The sequence below is a fragment of the Agelaius tricolor genome, unplaced genomic scaffold (assembly GCF_023055355.1).
Source record: "Agelaius tricolor isolate 1412-34295 unplaced genomic scaffold, bAgeTri1.0.p SCAF_12, whole genome shotgun sequence".
In the NCBI taxonomy this organism is placed as follows: Eukaryota; Metazoa; Chordata; class Aves; order Passeriformes; family Icteridae; genus Agelaius; species Agelaius tricolor.
Window position 1 is genome coordinate 6,807,065 of NW_027269272.1, and position 16,366 is coordinate 6,823,430.

The window sequence follows — 16,366 nt, forward strand, 5'->3', positions numbered from 1 at the left end:
TTGCAGTGCAAGGTCTCACCAAATTTAATCTTTCTTGTCCTTGCTACTGTTACACAACCCCTTTGAGGAGTAATATTCAGATTTTCTACCAAAAAACCTACAAAAACTGGAGAAAGCCCATTAAGAAAGCAGAACTCAAGTCATGAGACTGCCAGAATAAGGCTCTATATTTAGCACCAACAGTTTTCTCTGTAGTACTGTGATAAAGTTCCTTCAAGAAGAGTGGATCAGCTCTATGTAAATATTCCCAAGGCAAACAAAACCTGCTCAGCATCTTCCTCCCAGACCCATGTCACTCATGAAGCTCTCAGTAGGTTTTGCTTTTTTTCCTCCCTCCCAAGAGGCTTCTGCTCCCCAGTGCTCACTGCAGACCAGAAGAGTCCTCTTGATCTGTGTGAGGTATCACAATGCAGAATTACTCAGTTCAGGAGTTGTGACATCACTTTAAATAGCAGAATATTCGAGTTTAGAACTCTGAACTTGTCAGCAGTGGGGTTTGGTCTTTGTTTTCAAGCACAACATTGGACACTGCAGCGTGATGGAGAAAGCACCCCAAAGGGGTCACTGCACAGCACCCCAAGTATTTTCTGAATTAAATCACAGAACTGATCTTAAGGGACAAGAAAAAGTTAAACAGACTTCACCCAAGGAGCACATCAAACTTTGCCATTGTCCTAATACTCCTGCCCAAACCACCAGCTTTGTTTTGCACAGCTTTGTATTTGCCCATCTTGGGAAAAACCAGCACCACATCAGTAAATTCAAGTCATGGCTAAGAGAGGCTGACTGAGAGCCATGTTCAAAAGCACATCAGCTGAAGCATTAACCCTGGGACCCTCCAGAGCTTCACAGAGTGTTCTATAACCTCCAGTCCTCTATAAATGTCACAGTGCCCCTTAGGGCCAGACCTTCCATCCTCAAGCCTCCTCTACTCAGCACCGCCATACAGAGCACTCCCATATTGAGAGCCTTGCCTATTAACCACAAAGAATCAGATCAATTAGAAGCAACTGATGAATTGTCACTGATGAAGCAAGGACAGGGTGCTTCAAGCAACTAATTGCTTTCACAGAGATGGAACCAGGTTCAAATCAAGGGAGAATTCAATTCTTCAGCAAAATAATTCACCTTAATTATAGCTTGTAACAAGAGACAGCCAGAATCTAAATATATGGATGCTCTGCCTCTACAGCACCCACCACTCCTCACAGAATGGGTAAAAATTGACAGCTTTTATATTAGGAAACAAATCCTAAAATGTAGCTCCATCTCACATCTTCCTGCAATCCCACTCAGAGGTGGCTCAGGCACATCCTAAAATTATGTATCTGTAGCTTTCTCTGCATGAAGCATCTCTGTACAAGAAAGATCACACAAACGTAAAGAAGATGTGTAGAACAAACCCATTTTCAGTCTCCTGGAGTAAAACAACTACTTTTTCTTGCATTACACAGATACCCAGCCACCAAGTGAAGAAAACTCTAAATAATTTTATAGACAAGAAAACATGATTTTTCAAGCAGCATCTACAAAGAAACAAGCAACTATTTTTCACATATTCTTCTGAACTTAATTCCCCAAAGCTTACAGAGTTTTTATAGAATTAGCTCCTTTTCAGCTCTTCATATAGACAGATATATGTGGTTTGCTAACATACAAGTTTTACCACTTAATTTTTAATACATAAGATAAATGTAGTTAAAATAAAAATTGCACATATGACACAGAATCAAGAGATTATATATTCCTAGGAATGGCAATATCCAAAATAAACAATGAATTTCTGCTTTTCTGGAACTTTGCTGGTGTCTCTACTGCAGCTACAACAGGCTTGATTCCTCTGAGAATCTGCATTCTCCAGCCAATCACCAGGGAAATACCATAAAAAAGTACTCATAAGAATGGAAAATAATGTGCTAAAGCTGTCCCTTCCCAAAATCAATACACCCAAATTAATAGATTCAAATGCTTTCAGACTCCAAGTTATACTGGAAAAATGTAAACATTAACTTCACCTCCATCTATGCACCAACCCCTTTGGCACTTATCCCTTCCTGTTACTCCCATGGGAGCTGGATCCCATCAGGTCTCTGCAGGTTCAGCAGGGAAATGGCTTTGGACACAACATAAAACAAGAAGGTGAACTCAGCTCATCCCTACCTTAGAAAGGCAAGTGTATTTAGAATTTAAGGACAACTGCAGGAGTGAGCACATTATCATTTGATATCTCTTTGAGTTTCTGACTGGTAACTACAATCTGAATATCAACAACTGCTGGTACCTGATCATTGTTCCAGATGCACTGGAAGCCCATGTCCTCTTGGCTCACTGCACATGTGCCTCCTCTTCAAGTCACAGAAATCAAGCTGTCCTCGGAAGCTGCACCATGGGTAGTGTTTAGGACAGTCCAGCACTGAATTCTTCTCTCTGGAAAGAACAAGGAAGCTCAGAATCCTGCTGAAGTGCATTGAAAAAATGCTCCCAGGACCAAGGCAACACATCCCCACAGCACATCGTGATGTTACGTGGCACATTCGAAGGCAGCAGAGAACATCCAGAATTAAGTATGCACTTTCAAAAAGGAGCTGGGAGTAGAAAAATACCCCAGCATATTTAGTACATCCTTTCTTAGCACAGGCACACACTCTATAATCCTTTTATGGTACAATTTTAATCTAAATTAAGCAAGCAGCTCCAGTAAAAGAGCTCAGAGCTTTCCACGTTACAAAATTACATCAGGATTGGATTAGCCTGTAAAATAACATACATCAAGGTAATCTATTAATGATATTTTACACCTAATTTTATACTCAAACTCCAAGCTATTTGTTTTCCTAATTTTAAGCAAATTTTAGGAAAAGCATAACTTACTTCAGTCCTCCTACATACATATAACTCAAAATATCATTATTCCTGTTACTACCAGAACCATGCAAGGAGAGAGACAACAACTACTGAGACTCCCAGTCCTGAGCCCACTGCACTTTTTCCACCACCCCAGCCCCCTCTCTCCCCAAATTTAACAGGATGCAGGACTTAGCCCAGTTCTACATAAAATTAAAGATAAACCAACACCTTGAAATTACAGACCTTTAATGCAAACTCAAAACTACCTGGTCTTTAAAGAGCTCCTCTCTACCCACACATATGGTTTCCCTCATATGCTTCAGCATCCTTCAAACACAACCAAGCTACTACAACACTGAGGAAGAGGGTTAGAAATACCAGCACAGTGACCTGCCAAAATTAAGAGACTTTAGACAAAAAAAATCCATGTGGCACCACCTGCCTCATGTTCTGCACCATAATTCAGCTGCTCCCAAAGCCACCCCCAATGTTTGGGAAGTTCAGCTCATTCCTAATTTTTTCCTGAAGTAGGAGCAATTGTATTTGAGAAAAATACTAAGTTTTGTCACCACTGTCATTTAATTTTATATCTCTCCTTATCTTTGCTGGTTTGCCACAAAAACAGGACAGGTAATTCCACATTCCCAATAAGGAAAAACTTGTGAGGTCTGGGTCAGGCTACATTCACAGGAGGATGATGATATAACAATATTCTTGCACAGGAAAGTACCAATTTGGAGCCTGTGTGGCCCCATATCAGGCCTGCATTAACTATTTTAATTACAGAACAATTTCAAAATAAACTCTAGAGTAAACATACATGTATCTTAACAGTTTTGTTAGACAAACTTTAGAGTTTATACTTTATGTATTAAAAATGTAAATATTTGCCTTTACTCAAAAGAAAACTATATGGTTCAATTAAATCAATCTAAAAAGCCTCAAAAGCTAGTAATTATAATTTTTCCCACTATTTTAAGACAGGAAATGATACATGTAAGTATAAGGTTTATTTTCTTGCTTAAGAAAACAAATACTGTAAGCAATACTATAGATGAAGCAATAATAAGATTGAAAGAATCAAAACCACACAAAATAGGAAAAAATATATTGGAATACCTTATCCTTGTAAACACAAATCATATACATGTACAGGAGACAGCAGAGAAAATTGGAGAGATGTTCATAAAAAACATGAGACACTAGATGCCCAAAGTTGGCCAAATGCCACTGGAATAAATTACTGCATTTCACATGGGAAAAAAATTACAGGTTTTAAGGACAGGTTTGAAATCACCATTTATCACTGGCAGCCAAGGTGGGAATAGTCAGTGCCTAAATGGGAAGGGACTTGTGGGGCTGGAGGACTTTCAGCTCTTCCTGCAGTTCCATTTACCACCACCTTTTATAGCCTTGGATTGGCTTTTAGCACTTGCTTCCCACATCCAACCTGAAAGATTTCATGGCTCTATAATCCAGTCCAGGAGCCAGCATGGTGTGTGGCAGCCTCAAGCTCTTAAAGATGCATAAAAGCACTTCCTGACAGTGTAAAAACTGCCAATGTGAACAGGAGAGACCCAAAGGCCAAAGGTGTGCAATACAGAAACCACCCCCACTGGGAACAGGGGCACAAACAAACCTGCTGATTGAATTCTCTTTTTCTCCTTTAACATAATCATTGTGGACCCAAAGAATTCTTTCAATCTAGTATCCTGCCAAAATACCAGCAGAATTCCAAGTATTTGGATTCAAGTGCAAACCCCTGCAGATGGATTTTTGTTTTACAAACTGAACAAACACAACATTATTTGCTTCGAAATTCTTCTACTTGTGATGAAAGCCGAGCTGTGCTGAAATCAATAGGACTGTTGGCATTGTTTTCCACTGAGCTGGAATTTCATTTCCTGTACCCCACTTCAGATCTGCTAAAAACCACTAGAACAGAGTTTTGACCTTTCACAACAACATCTACAGCTCAAAATAAAGCGTTTTGTGCAAAATAAATACTTACAGGGCAGGTTACGTAAACAGCATGAAAGCAGCAGCTGTGGCTGCTTTCTTCAGAGAGGAAACTTTGCCCCCAGCCTGGCTGCTCTGGATTAATGATGTTCCTGTTCCACACCATGGCTCTGAAGCCTTGGGAAGTCCCTATCCCAACCCAGCAAGGTGGAAAGGTTTGTTGTTTTAACTGTTGGCTGATAACAGCTTATCAGCAAGTTTTGAAAGGTTAAGCTCAACACACACCATGGCAGAAGTGCAAGGGAAGGACAAAGGAAGTGTTGAATTAGTGCTCCCTCTCCTCCTGCAGCAAGGGACAGAACTCTCTCATACCCCATGTCCTGCAGCACTGCCAGCAAAGAAACTTGAACCAAAACTCCTGTTTGAACTGAAAACATCTGAGAACCCAACAAAAGTGCCTTGTTTCAAAGGAGGAGCTTGCTCTGCCTGCTGCATTCCCACTGGCTACCACGTGGGAAAAGCTAACCAAAATCTTTAAATTTGGTCCTTAAACACAAAGCAGTTTTATTACTGCTGCCAAATTTATCACTGACACCAAGCTCCATGACAACTCACTGGAAAACAAAAACAAAACAGAATCTTCAATTTAGGGCATGCTATGATTTTTATTTCTATCCCAATCATGTTACTGAACTATAAAGGGCTGATGCAACCTTAAACCAGAAAAAAAAAAGCACCCAGTTACAGACTCATTACTAATTCATCCTGGCTGAAGCTGCATACCAGCAGCTGCTGCCTCTCTCAATTAACAGCAAATATTGAACAGTATTGTCATTTAACGGTGTTTACTGCCTGCTGCCCTGTCCACTGCTGCATTTTCAAATGCTCTGGCACAATTTAATGCATCAACACGAATAAACAGAGCTTAGTTTAACCCCTTATGTATCACAGCAGAAGTTTTACTCTCTTCCTACATTCATGAGGTGCTTGGCAGAAGCTGAAGCCCAAGGATGCAAGGTGCCACCAAAATGGGATTTGTAATTCAGAGGCCCACAGGGTGCCTGGTTTCTGCAGAGGGCTGAGCACAAGGGTGAAAAATGATGGCAGTAACTCCAGCAGAGCAGCTCTTTAGGAATTATTGCCAAAAAGTTGAAACAAAAGACAAGAAAAAGGAGGAGACCACACATTCAGCCTCTGCTGTTGAAAATTTAAAACAATAAAAACCCAAAACAAATGGGGTAAAAAACTTTTTAAAAGCCATTCTTCAGGGAGAGCATATCAATGCTGTGACTCCTGACGAGCCCATCTCTGCACAGGGGAGTCAAAAGAGCCCAGATTTGGACCTCCCTTCCCTCTACTGTGCCCACAGCTGCCTTTTGGCCAGGCTGGGTTGGAAGTAAATGATAATACAAACAATGCAGCCAGAGCAGGCAGCTGGAAGTGCAACACTTCCACTGCAGGCACCTCCGTGCCCTACTTGCTCCATGGTGTCAAGTTTGCCAGAAGCCACTGCTGCACACAGCAGGAGGGAACATCCCCAGGCTCTCCTGGGAGCCCACTGCCAGCTGGGCCAGTGCCAACACGTGGATACCAAGGACCTGGAGAAGGGAAGGGATGCTGGGCCAGCCCAGCTTGACTGCAAGGTGCACACTGGCAATTTAGATACTACAGGAAAAGATCAAGCAGCTTCTGCACTGCATTTATTAGAGCAGAAGCTAGGATAATGTCATTCCAGCTGATCCTGAAATTGGGGAATTCAGTTATTTCTGAGGTACCTGGACCTTTGTTCTACCCCTTGTGCAGAGGGAACAAAGCATGGGAGCCCCAAGGAGTGATGCTCTGAGGGCTTGTCAAATACATGAGGGAATGGCTTGGAAAACTGGGCAGATAAATGCAGGCCCAGGCTCTGGCCAGGGCTCTCTGTGAACATCCCTTCCTCAGGTTAGCATCTGGCTGCAAGTCCCCTCATTTTCTCAGGTCACTCTGCCTGTATCCTGTGAGACTCCAACAGCCAGCCTGGTCTGCTGGGAGGATTCCTTCCCTCTAGGTTCCCCCAGCACCTTTGTGCCATGGGGTCTGAGGTGCTCAGATACATCAGGTGATATGACTAATACCTGCCATCTGCTCATTGTTACCTTCCCTCTCCTCTCCTGAAGAGGAGTCAGCACTAAAGTGCTCGTTCTACTCGATCTATTTTAGGAGCGTGGGCTTTCAGCATCCATGCAGAACTGCTTTAAGCTAGCAAACTTAAATCAAAGAAGTAGACCATGCTCTGGAAGGGAAAACTGAGCACTGGGTCCTGTAAAAGTCTCTGGCAAGGCTCAGGAACGGCCCTTTTTTTGCAAAAGTTATCTGCACTCCAGCGTGCCCAAGGAACAGAACTATTGCCCAGGTTTGACTCCAGGCCACAAAGCAGGGGCAGATGAGATGCAGGCCTGGGAAGGATCCCACTGCTCTCCATGGAGACCAAGTCAGCAACACAGCGTGAGCATCAACAGGCAATGTGCTGCAGCATTGGGTTATTCCCTGCTTCCAGCAGTGAGGAGCTCCTACACAATCACACCACCTTGGAACAGGCCAGGGAACAGAAACAGGTACCAACAACTGAGAGCACATCTCTGCCCATCAGACTGGGGGGAACCTCAACTCAACCTCAATAAAAACATTGATTCTACCAACAGCTGCTCCCCATATGTCATGGTCAAGGGAAAAAAAGCAAACTGGGGACACAAAGGAAAGATGGAGAGAGAGACAAGTGGAGAATAATTTGATTTCACTGTAATTCTTAGAGGAGCTGTGTCAAAATGCAAAGAGAAAAATCATCATAGTGTAGGAGGCTGAAAGATTTGAGATGGAGCAGTGAGGAGACTCTGGCCCCATAAATGTTTAATTTGAGCAAAGCAGCAGATAAGTAGTAAGCACAGTTTTGCTGCTGTTGCTGAACTGCACACTCCTGCTTTGATTTCTAGATGACACACGGTGAGAACATAAGTATAAAATAAAATAGAAGAAAAGCACCAGGGAGATTTTCATACCTGACACTACAGACAGAGCTGCACAAGCCAGTCACACTCAGCTCCCTTCCTTCTCTCTGCTCAGGGCAGCAGCACCAGGGTGAACAGCACACAGGGAGCTCTGGAGTGCTCCCAGCCCTCAATCTCACAGCTCTGCCAGCCCAGCCCAGTGCAGAGGATAACAAGAGCTACTGCACCACACCTGAGGCAGCAGCCAGGGCTGCAGATCACTGATAAAAGGCATCATGCTGCCTGCTAAGAACACTGTGAAACTGGAGAACCACAGAAGGAAGATGCACGTGGAAACACAGGAGAAAATGGATCCCCAGAGCCCTAGGAGCAGAAAAAGGACCCACCTGGAACTGTTCCTCTTGCAAAACTGTCCCTACAAGGACTGACTTTCTCCCTGTGCTCCTTTCCTCACAAATTAAATTTATCAGTAAGGATCATTCTTTCCCCATCACTTCCTTGAGTTATTCCCATCCCACTCAAAACAGTAAGCTGAAATTAGATAAATCCTGAAGAAAAGTTGCTAATAAGTGTTTCTTCCTGCCTAAAATGCAAGAAGAATACGAAAAAGAAATGCATTAATGCATTCCATGACCCCTGTGAGATCTCCAGCTCCATTCTTCTTCCCTTTCCTGCTCTTTGATTCCCTTAGACTGCCATTCCCTTAGAAGGCTATTTCCTTTCCCTCCTTAAATCTTTCTCATCTCAAACTTCATTCTTTTCCCTACATCTATGGCCACTTGCTGAAATTCAGACAACTCCTCTGCTGCCTCCACCAGCATATCTACTCTTCCTCCCAGTCTGCAATCCTAAAGAGAAATGTGGCTTCACTAAAACCAAGCACAAAGGTTCACTTAGACCTAGATTTTACCCCAGCAGCATAACTGTTTTATTGGAATTATGTCACTTATCCCAAAGCCAGCTATGCCCAAGAACTGTCTGGACAAGCTCAGAATGAGAGCAGGAAACCCTTTGGCTTAGTCTTCCTCATCCCAGTAGGAGAGACTCATCCAGCTGCACACACTGGTAAGGTAGGAACAGTGCACAACAAATGCTGCTGAAATTTGTCCAGCCTCTGGAAAACATCCACACTACAAGTGAAGGTTATCCAGGAGTACAGATTTTCTCTTTTAAAAGCACAGATTTAAAAACATATACACTATAATTCTTATCTTTTGCATTCGCCTCAAGGCTGGGAGGAGGTGACAGTGAGATGTGACTCCAACAAGTAGTTTTCTGCTTGTGAAAAAAATCAGGAGGAAACAGAAACCCACAGCACAGCCCTGATTAACCTCCAGGGACACAAGTACTCATTGCAGGTACAGACACATCAGAAGTCTCTTTTTCACTGCATTTAGCTGCTGGGGAAAACTTTGCAATGCCAGGACAGCACCCTGGACTCCTCCACACACACCTGACACAGGATGGTATCACCTCTGATAAAGCAGGGCCTCAATTGTCACTGCTGGCTGCTCTGGATTTTCAGCTTCCCAAAAGCTGATGTCATGGCATTTCTCCTTGCAAAACAATGACCTTTGCAGGCCTCTGGAGAAAGAAGCTAAGTCCAACACTAAAAAGATACAGATGACAAGGAAAATGCTGGTGTGCACTGCTACTCAAATGACAGAAAGCATTAAACACTTACACTGACACATTATGATACAATTCCACTGTAACTGCAATCTCTTGTGACAAAACCATGTCGTTTTTTCTTCTGAGAAACTCACTCTGAATATACAAGGTAGATGGCACTGAGTAGGGGAAGCAGCTCCATCTCTTACCAAACACTGGTGACCTCCCCCTGGTATGGTACCAAGGCTGCAGAAGGGAGAACACTCCAGGGAATCAGCTCTAGGACCAACTCACAGAACAGCTCAGGAGACTCAGCCAGTCATGCTTTGTGCCAGGGAGGCTCCCTCCTTACCAGGACCAAGATGACACAGCTACCCCCCAACCAGGACCCTCTGCCTCAGAGGAAAGAACAGGAACACTAAATAGCTTGAGCCATTAAAAAAACCACCAAAACCCTCTTCCAGCCATCACCAGAGCTGCATTTTACATCTTGCTTCTCACTGGAGAGCCAAAAGGAAACTTCCCTCACCTCCACTGACAGCAGCAGCTCCATCCCTCCAGGACAGAACCAGCTGTAAATATTGGCTGGAAATGTGCATTCCCACTGGGGACTGGCACCTGTCTGTAATTGCTGGCAGCAGGGGGACATGGGGAAGTCTCTCTTGTGCCAAACAGCAGACAAAACAAACCAAAGGAAAAAATAATGCCACATTAATATACTGCAATACATGAGCCTCCACAGCACTGATGGGGCCACTACATGAAAACATTTTAGAAGAGCTACACTAAACTAAACTACAAAATCTGCTTATAAGCAAAATGATGGAAAAGATGCTGTGTCCTTTATGCTGTAGATCCAAGGTGAGGCAAGGCCACAAGGGTATGTGACCAGACCATCAGAGATGGATCACAGTGGTCCTAGCAGAGATTTTTCCATGAGGATTACAACACAGTTCATTCCATAAATACAATACATTCCTCAGCTTGCTAGAAATGCATTTCTGACTGAGCACAGCAAAGAAAATACACACTGTGAGCAGAAGACTCAGGTTAATCAATGCTCTGTGTGTATGTGTAGTTCAGTCACATCAATATAGACTGTAAGAAATTTTTCTCCATTTTCTTCTTCTAGAAAATGTTCAGGAGTTCATTTAAGTTTTCCATAAGAAATTCTTTACACAAGTTGATCAATAAACCAAGATTTGGGAAAAAACAGACAACTATTAGACTTTTACTGTGGGACAGTATTTTCTACCCCTACCAGGTGTCTGTGCAAGCTGGGCTGCAAACCTGAAGGTCAAAGCTACACGCTGACATGGATTTGTTGACTGACACCAGGAAAACCAAGAAAATATTAAAAGGAGCACACAGGAAGAAGGCCAAAAGACAACTCAGTACATCTTGTGAAGACTAGACAAAAGTTTATGCAGGAGGAAATTTCTGGCTGGGATACAAATGTGAACTGTTCCCTGAGAAACAGCCCAGCTCACCTGCTGAGTACCTGCCAGCCATTCTGTAGGAACACAGGATGAATTTATAACCTGGTAATTTAAGGCTGAAGAGGTGGAGAGCAGTAGCAGGTGGCCTTTGATATCAAGGTCTTTGCTATTGCAGCTTCAGTACCTTCTCTTGCTCCAGGCAATCACTTGATCTCACATGATTCCCAGAAAGACCAAATTCTACTTAAGAGGTTGCAACAAAGCTCAGGAAACATTTTCTCTCTAAAGACATCTTGGGAAACTGAAGCAATCAGAATGATGAGGCTTTTTGCTCCTGCCAAGTGCCTGAGGTAACAAAGGTAATCAAAATAAAGGCACAAAATAAGATTCTGACTGGAGCTGGTCAGTGTCTAATACAGGGATGATATTTCGGGGTGGGATTTTGTGAATATAATCATCTGAGATGACAAGAAGAACAATTTCCTTTAGCACATGAGAAGAGCTTGCAGAGAAGAAAAGAACACCTAATGGTCCCTTCTGCCTCCCCTGTGGGTTTGCCTTTCCTCTATAACAAACAGGTTGATCAAACTTTTTCCTTCCCGTGTGCTCCATGGGAGGGAGGCACTGCAGACACAGGCTCGTTGCTCTCAGTAATTTAAAAGTAAATGTGTTGTACAGATAATGAATCTCAGCTACACAGGAGCATATGTATTTTAACCTGAAAACCACAGAAACTAACCCTGATGTTGCAAAATACCAACCAGGGAGACCAAGGGAAGGGACTGTATTTTTACCCAAGTGTGAGAAGAGTTTCTCTTGCTCCAGACACATCAGGAGTTCAGAATGGGCAGAAGGATGTTCTCCAGGCCCTGCAGTACCTCCTGGAAGCCTGAACACACTGGTCCATCCTCTTGTGGTCACCCCAGAGACAGAACAATCAAATGAACTGCTCAGGAGTATTGCATTCAACACTCCCTTGGCCAAGGGAATAATGGAATGAGGTATGGAGGGTTCTGAAGCCAGATTGCTGATAGGAGAATAAAGATAAAGCACTATCAGAAATTAGTCCTGAAGATCAATCCTCAAGCACAATGCTGAGTTAGCTCCTTGCAAAGAAGAGCAGAGCAGAACATCTTCTCCTTTAGCAAGGAGCTAATTTCTTCTCACAGGTCCCTTATTGATGGTCTCCTAGGCTAGAAGACTATCAGCCAGAAAAAATAAAGGTGCCTGGTTGTGGCTCCTGGGCACACAGCCCTCACAGCTGCACATGGGGCTGTTGGCTAACACCACAACACCTTCTCATTCCTCCCAGTTGTCTTGTTACCCTTGCACTTCCAAATGAGACTAGAAATTCTGCTTCCTGAGTAGTTCCAGTGAACCAGCACCGGGTGCTGCAGAGAGAAGGTTAAAGATTCCTCTCACACAATCCCTGTCAAGGTCCTGGTCCTTCAATATGCTGCTCAGAAATGTTACTTCTACTGCAGTGTCACAATCCAACAGCTCAAGACATGACAGGAGAAAAATATACCTTAGGAAAAGGAGGGAAAGGTACATTTAGAAAATACTTGATGGCATTCCTCCAAACATTTAAGTATGAGCTGGACAGTGAAGATGATTTACTGGAGCCTCTGAGCTGCTCCCCTGCTTCCAGCACCAGGGAAGCAAAGCCATGGGATGAGGGTCAAACTCCTGCATGGCCAGTGTAGCACTGTTTGGTGGGACTTGGTTGGAGAGAAATGACTCAAAATGGCTCAAACATCAGGCTTGAAAGCAGAGAAAAAGCCTTTCCTGACAAACATGCAGGTCAAAGGAAATCCCATATTACTTTGACCTCCATGTCTTACTGCAAATATTCATCTAGCTTGAATTTTTTTGTTGTTGTTTTTTTTAAAAAAGCCCCAGAAAGAATGAAAATCATTCCTATTGCACTTACATGCAACATCAGTCTATTTTCACTGGTAACTGCTACTCACCCTTCTTCCATTCCAAATGCTGTAACTCTCCCCTCGAACCACCAAGACTGAGAGCTGACATGTCCCTCACCCTTTCTTCCCCTCTTGTTGAAACCTTATTTCCACTGCTCTAATAGTTCTTGACTTAACTGGGACAAGGAAAATTATTCTGGGCTTCTCTGTCCTAGCAGATAGTCTATTCTGTATTAACCATCCAGAGCACTGCAAAATCATACTGAAGCCCCAGGCAACCATTCTAACGCTTCCTTAAGTTCCTGCTTTAATCAAATTGCCCATTTTTACTGGACACATCTCTAGCCACATATATATACACATACACACACATATATATATATGTAAAAATTCAAATATATGAACTTGTTGTATAAAAATCCTTTAGTATTAAGACAATTCAGAAAAACTCACTTAACAGTATTCATCCCAAGAGCTCACAGTAAGCTAAATTTCTATCCAGCCTTAAAACAGAGCTATTCCTTATGCAAGATGGATTTTTTGCCCATCCTTTTAAGCAAGATGCAAAAGCATTTATCAGACTTAAGAACAGAAACTTCAGTAATATTACACATGAATGAAATGTATAATTGCATCCAGAAGTTTAGGCATGGAGCTGAAAGGGCTGGCTTTCAAAAGCTGGCTACACAATGGCTCCCTTGGCCTGTTTTAATCTCAACTATCACATTCAGCTACCCAAGCCAAAGGAGAGGAATTTTTAGGTGCACTCATCTCAAACTCTGACCTTTACTCTGTATCACCTGATGTCCAATACTGGCACCATTAATTTCTTTAAGTGATGCAAATTAATTTCTGCAAAAGTCCATTTTTCACAGCAATGTAATTACAAACTTGGTTTGGCTGATGGCAGCAGCAGTTTTGGAACACCAAGAGCACCTCTGAAGGGATGAGCTCTTTTCAGAGTAAAGCAAAATGCAAACTGCAGTGACCTACACCTTACTCCATTACAGAGCTGTGCCATTTCTGGTGGGGAAACAGAAAAAGGAAATTTTCTGTACTGTACTAGGAGAAAGCAAATCCCTTGCATTTTTCAGATGGCACTTCCCAAAAACTGCCAATCATTTTAACTGCAAGAGACAGCACACTACATAAATGTATTATGACTTTCTAGAGACATTCATCCAGAAAAGCCTTTACTTGGAGACACAGAACCTGTTTGGAAACTCTTCTATCAGGAAAAAATCAGGGCTGGTTTCCATTTCCTGCACTCTGTGCCTGAGAGAAGCAGGCACTGTTTGAATTCACCACCAAGTTATCTGTCCAGTTTCCCAATTAACACTCTCCCATCCACGAGCAAGGCATTAAGCACCAGCTCATTTTGCAGCCTCCACTGTGCCCATGCTGGAGCTGGACACAGAGAGGGCTGGCTGAGGGCTGGTATCAGCACAGGGCAGAGCAAATAAAGATAACAGTGTAATCACCTCTGAGATAAGGCAGCCAGTGCAAGCACAGCTGTGTACAAAATACACAACAGAGAAGCAGGAATACAAAGTGTAAGCAGGAGTTCTGTTAGACCTGAAATTACCTGGGCTGAGATACAACATCCTCTGCTTCTGTTTCAACATTCTGTCAAGCAAACATTAAGTTTTCCCCTTCTTACCTTCCCTCTCAGAACAGAGCATAACCATTTCAGAGAACACAGTTCCATTTTCCAAGCTCAACAGAAAAATACAAAGTAGCAGCACACAATCAGGTTTTGGGTGGCAAACTATGCACACTCTTTCCCCTCCTAAGTTACAGCTGTAATGGAGAATGCCAGGGCAAGGGAAAGGGTTTTAAACTAAAATATGAGAGATTTAGATCGGATGTTAGGAAGGAATCCTTCCCTGTGAGGGTGAGGAGGCCCTGGCCCAGGCTGCCCCATCCCTAGAAGTGTCCAAGGCCAGGATGGACAAGGCTTGGAGCAAGCTGGGTTAGTGGAAGGCATCCCTGTCCATGGCAGGGGATGGAATGAGATGATTTTTAAAGTCCCTTCCAGCCCAAACCATTGTGGGATTCTGTGAAACCATTCAGTTATTATGAGTCCTTTTTCTGCTCCATGTCATGTACCAGTGGCAAAGCCCCTGATTTCAGCCAGCCCTGCCCAGGCTCCACCCAGGGATGCTCTGGCAGTACCAGCAATGCCAGGAGAAAGGCAGGACAGAGCTCACCAAAGGTGTGTGGTACCCACTGAGAGCCAGCACCTCAAACCTCTGCCACAGGGCTCTTCACAGATGGACAAACCCTTGAAGGTGGATGGAATAGCAGCTGAGATTGCCTGCACTTGCCTTCATAGGCTGGGACTTTAACTGGAGCACACTAGAGTGCATTAATAACTATTTTAGAAGAAAACAATACCAACTTCATTTACTTTTACAAAGCCTTTGCCCTCATCTTTGCTGACTGCAAGTGTCAAAGAAAGGTCAAAATAGCTTAATTTTCTTCTCCACTGGACAAAAAGGCATGAAGAACAGACAGTAAATCCTGCTTTCTTCATTTGCATTGGGGCTTAAGGCAGGAGAGAAGGGATTTATTACAATCAAATTGACCCCAGCATAAACTTGGTTGCTTTTATCATTGTTGTGCGAACCAAAAAAGAGAAAACCAGAGTTTAAAGTAAAGATTTTAAAAGATGCATCACCTCAAAGACAGTGGTTAGAATTTCAGTGCAAAAAAATGTGGTAACAGACACCAGAATACAAAAAACTGAGCAGCTTTCTAAACACAGCTACTGCAAAACAGCAGGATATGCAACACTCAGGCACCAGAGAATGGAGACCAAGCCAAGTGGTTAATGAATTAAATAAAAGTGGATTGTGGTCCTTATCAGTAATGCTGAATTCTCCTTTACCTGGAAGCTCTGAGCAAACATTATTTTAACAGAAATGTAATTCTGCTTCAAGATGGCAAGTGCAATGTGCTTGAGAAACAATATAATCTTATTTGATAAAGGGACCTGCCGACAGGCAATGCTACCTGGCAAATTTACAGTTTCTTTATTGCTGCACCTGTATCTACTAATCAGTAGCCAAAAGTTACACATGACCAGAACATGATCAAACATTTTTAAATGCATCCACACAATATTTACATGTAGGAAAAATATATCTTGAAAAGAGAATTGTTTTACTCAGGCAGCTAGAAAAACCACCATGGGAATCTGAAACAATGGCTTCTTTTCCCTCCAATGTGATTACAGGTTTTTACAGTTTATTCCCTTCATTAAATGTCAGAGTAAAGTTCTCTGCTCAGCAAAAATTATTTTCTTAACAGCAGATCTTAATAAAAGAAAGATGTGCAGTGGTTTTAGTCTTGACACTTTCTAACTAAACTGGGCTGCAGACATCTCCTGGCACAGAAAGGTCCCAGACCAGGAATTCCTGAAGTTTTGTTCAGGGCAAGTTAATTACAGTGCAGTGGGCAAACAGCTCACCCTAGGCTGATGCTGACTGTACATTGTGCCATTAAGGGAATCCATCAGGCCACAGTGCTGATATTCCACATCCAGTTAAAGCAAAACAAATGGTTCCAGCACAGCAGCTGAAACACCCCAGAAAGGCCA

At 42.9% G+C, this 16,366-nt stretch overlaps 1 protein-coding gene across 3 annotated transcripts in view; it reads right to left on the reverse strand.

Moving 5' to 3' along the window:
• The window catches only part of MAP3K13 (mitogen-activated protein kinase kinase kinase 13), a 69,174-nt gene that overhangs the window by 40,678 nt on the left and 12,130 nt on the right, over positions 1-16,366 (reverse strand). For all 3 annotated transcript variants that reach the window (XM_071437329.1, XM_071437335.1, XM_071437330.1), the window contains one exon: positions 2,282-2,427. The gene's annotated coding sequence lies outside the window, so the exon portion shown is untranslated. The remainder of the gene's footprint in view (positions 1-2,281; positions 2,428-16,366) is intronic.